Source organism: Ailuropoda melanoleuca, chromosome 4 (assembly GCF_002007445.2).
Source record: "Ailuropoda melanoleuca isolate Jingjing chromosome 4, ASM200744v2, whole genome shotgun sequence".
NCBI classification, from domain to species: Eukaryota; Metazoa; Chordata; class Mammalia; order Carnivora; family Ursidae; genus Ailuropoda; species Ailuropoda melanoleuca.
Genome location: NC_048221.1, coordinates 115,201,929 through 115,206,625, shown reverse-complemented (window position 1 = coordinate 115,206,625; position 4,697 = coordinate 115,201,929).

Below are 4,697 nucleotides of genomic sequence, written 5' to 3'. Positions count from 1 at the left end.
CAGAGTATTAACTAGCCATTTGGGCAGATCTGGAGGTGGGGGCGGGGGGGCTGGGGGAGAGAATATCTCCTTTGCTTGGGAAGGCAGAGTGGCGATTGTACTATGATGAGTGGAGGGAAATTTTGCTGAAGGGATAAGTCCTCTGGGCAGGAGGACTGAATTAGGGTTTGAACCAATTGTCTGAAAAGATGGAGAGTAAATAGCAACCTGAATTCAGCAGAGACTGGGAAGCTTGATGGAGAAAGCCCATCTTTTATTCTTACCAACATATTCTTAGAGATGCTAAAAATTCAGCTGGCATGAGAAATAGATCAGTTTACTTTTTTTTTAAGGTCTCACACAGCCGTCTCTTCTATTTTTATGATTTTATGCATGTGCTTTGATATTTTTCTATTTCTTTTCCCCATTTTCTCTCAAGAGCTTCTCCCAACCACGAAATGTAATGATGGGAAACATACATTTGTTCAAGATCGCATAAGATGCGGTTTACATTTTTGCTTCACTTTGCCCAAAGTGGAGTTATTTTTCCTTTTAAGGTGTTTCCAACTCCAAAATTGGGGGAAAGGGGAAGGCGGGCCACACACGGAAAATGTGTGCTCTGGGTGACTCAAGTTCACTTTTATATTTAGAGCCAGGAAATTTGAAACTAAAACAAACTGCAATGCATTTGACTATTGTGGTAAGAAATGAGCTTTTTTATGCTGAAATTATAAAATAGTTTATCGTAAGAAATCTTATTTAATAAGTAACAGTCTTTCCAAATCATAAATTTTACTTTATTTATTTATTTATTTTGTCTCAAGACAGATCTTAGTTTTCTGACCAGACAGGAGAGCCATTGTTGTGGTAAAGGAGAAGAGACACACTCCACGTCTACCACCTGCTGTCACGCTGATATCAGAAGTCAAAAGCTTAGAGTCAGAGACCCTCACATGCAGAAAAGAGGTTATTGGCATATGGGAGAAGAGAAAACCATGGGAATCAATGGTTCACCTAGGAGGAGAGTAAAATAGAGGAAAGGGCCTAGGACTGAGTCCTGGGGACACCAGCAAGTAGAGGGAAAGCAAATAAGGAAATGCCAGCAAAGGAGACGGTGAAGAAGCAGTCAGGTGGGACTGCAGTGAGGTGTACTAATGAGGTGGGACAAAACCAGAAAGCGTGTCATCATGCTCTCAGGGTAGCTGCAAGAAGAGGAGTATTTCAAGAAAGAGGACATGTCAAATGCACTGAAAGGTCAAGTAAGAGTGAACAAGAAAGTGGTCATTGCACTTGACCTTGTGGAGTTAACAGGTGACCTTGGCAGGAGCAGCTTCAGAAGAGTAGTGAGGACCAAAATCCCATTAGAAAAGGTGGGGGAGAGAATAAGAAAGTAGGCACGGTAAATATGGACAGCTTCCAAGAAGTTTGCACGGGAAGTAGAGCAAAATTTTGAGGCATAACTAGATGGGAATGCTGAGCCATGGGAGAGGGATTTTTTTTTTGTCTGTTTTTCAAGATGGAAGATTTTAGAGCATGTTAGTATGCTGATGAGAATGCTCCAGAAAAAGAGAAATTGATACTGTAAGACAAAGAGTATCATACAGAATAGTTTCACTGCCCTAAAATTCTTCTGTGTTCCACCTATTCATCCTCCTTCTCCCCTGACTCCTGACTTTTCATTGTCTCCAGACATTTGTCTCCTCCAGAAAGTCATATTGTTGGAATTATATGGTATGTAGACTTTCTGTTTTCCTTTTAGCACTGAATAATATTCCATTGTCTGTTGGTACCACAGTTTATTTATCCGTTTACCTACTATAAGACATCTTGGTTGCTTTCAAGTTTTGGCATTTGTAAATAAACCTTCCATAAGTTTCTATGTGTAGATTTTTGTGTGGAGATAACTTTTCAACTCAACTGGGTAAATACCGAAGAATGCAACTGCTGAATTGTATGGTAAGAGTATGTTTGAGTTTGTAAGAAACTATCAAATTATCTGCTAAAGTGACTGTACCATTTTTCATTCCCACCAGCAGTGTTTGAGAGTTCCTGTTGCTTCACATCCTCACCAGCATTTGTTGTTGTCAGTGTTTTGGATTTTAGCCATTCTAACAGGTATGCAGTAGTATCTAATCATTGATATAATGACGGTGCCCTTATGACATATGATGTGGAACATCTTTTCATATGCTTATGTGACATCCATATATCTTATTTGGTGAAATGTCTGCCCATTTTTAAATCTGGTTGTTCATTTTCTTGTTGTTAAGTTTTAAGTAATCTTTGTATATTTAATGTAGTAGTCCTTTATCAGGTATGTCTTCTGCAAACATATCCTCCCAGTCTGTAGCTAATATCATTTTCTCAACAGTGTCTTCTGAGAGTAGGAGTTACCAACTTTAATGAAGACCAGCCTATCAAGTCTTTCTTCCATGAGTCGTGTCTTGGGTTGTATTTCAAAGTCGCTGCCATACCCAAGGTCATCCGGATTTTCTCCCATGCTATATCTTAGGAGTTTTACAGTTTTGTATTTTACATTTAGATCTATGATTCCTTTTGAGTTAATTTTTGTGAAAAGTGTAAAGTCTGTGTTAAGATTTTTTTTTTTTTTTGCATGTGGATGTCCAGTTGTAGCACCATTTGTTGAAAAGACTTTTCTCCATGGTATTGCCCTTGCTCCTTTCTCAAAGATCAAAGTTGGCTATCTTTATGTGGGTCTATTTAAGGGCTCTCTATTCTGTTCCTTTGATCTATTTGTCTATTCCTTACCAGTACCACACTGTTTCAAATACCAGAGCTTTACACTAAGTCTTCTTTTTTTTAAGGGGGGGAGGGGCAGCGAGGGGGAGAGAGAGAGAGAATCATAAGCAGGCTCCACACCCAGCGTGGAGCCCAGCCCTGAGATCATGACCTGAACCAAAATCAAGAGTTGGATGCTTAACTGACTAAGCCACCCAGGTGCCCCACTTTATACTAAGTCTTGAAGTTGGGTAGTTGGTCCTCCAACTTTATTTTCTCCTTCAATATTGTATTGGCTACTCTGGGTCTTTTCCTTCTCCATATAAGCTTTGAATCACTTTATCAATACCCACAAAATAACTTGCTGGGATTTGGGTTGAGACCAAGAGTCGTTTTTGACATTTTTTGAGTTTGTAATTTTAATCAGTAGGAATATTAGTTCAAAACAAGTACCAGTCTTGCCCAGTACTGACTGTATTTGCCAGACTGTCAGAAAATGAGAAATCTAAATCTCAGACTCTGCTTTAAGTATTCTTAAAATACAGTTGGAAAGAAAAACAAAAAGGGCAATGTATGGCTTAGTTATACTTGGGTAATAAAACCACCTAATGCTTTAACAGTTCAAAGAAAAAAAGAATTTAATCAAATACATTTTTATATATGAACATTAAGGTTGTGTGCCATCTCCAAACCCTTCCCTTGAAAATTCCGTTAAGCCTCAAGTGTGCACAAGGTCAGGTTTTTCAGAAGCTGAGTGTCACTGCTATTACTCAGGTGCCAGAGGACTAGGATTTTGAGATGGACATTGTCAGGCAATGAACATCTCGATAATGCACAGGAAAGTTTGCCCTGGCTACGACAGAAAACAAAGTCCTTCATAGAAATTCATTATCCTTCTTGATGCCTCTGAGCCTTCAAATTCCATAGATTCACCCAGAAAAGCACTTAGGAGAATTGAGAATTACCCTGGGGAAAGGGGTTGAGGGAAGTCTGTAGTGTTTTACTAATCAGAATTTGAATTCTAAGAGTACATCTAACTAATTCAAGTAATTTTCTACCAAGAGAAGGAGAAAAGCACAGGGAAAGAAGAAAAAATATCTGGGTAGCTTACCTATCTTAATTTTCACGTATTTGATGTTTGAGAACACTGTTTCACTTAGACTTCGTAAGCCCTGGCACACAAAGGCTGTAATCTGCCTTTGAATGTTACATTCCTATGAATCTGTTTGCCAACTCGATTAACTTGTTATAATTCCATCATCAACTGAGAATTCCAGAAATACATTCTCATACTGTGGCTATGAATTAAAGAGAGCAAGAACTCTACAAAACTGAAATCTTTTTGAAATCCTCAAAAATATCCAACACAAACCATGGAATTAGCTTCAGTAGCAGAACACCACGTAGAATGCTGATCAATTCAACAAGTCAGTCACTCACTTCCTAAAAAGAAGAAATTCTATTTTGGCTTCTTAGACTTAGTGTGTAGAAACAAATACCTACATATGGTGATCATGCCTATATTTGTGTTTTTAAAAAAGATTTTATTTATTTATTTGACAGAGAGCACAAGCTATCCTTTATTTGAGAGAGAGAGAGAGCACAAGAAGGGGGAGCAACAGAGGAAGAGGGAGAAACAGGCTCCCCACTGAGGAGGGAGACCGACTCGGGGCTTGATCCCGGGACCCTGGGATCATGACCCGAGCCAAAGGCAGACGCTTTAACAACTGAGCCACCCAGGTGCCCCGTGTTCATACCTGTAGTTACTACAAGAATTTCATGATCAAAATTCATGCCATAAGGGTGAAAGACCCTTTGCACATTTAAATTCAAAAACAGACTCTTTGTACAAACTAGCTATTTATGGAGATCCTTGTGCTATTAGTGTCAGAGTAAAATAGAGTGGTCAGCAAGTGTCTGGAGAATCTTTGATAAATAAGTTAAGCCATTCCCAGGCAATAAAATTTCTACTCTTCTTA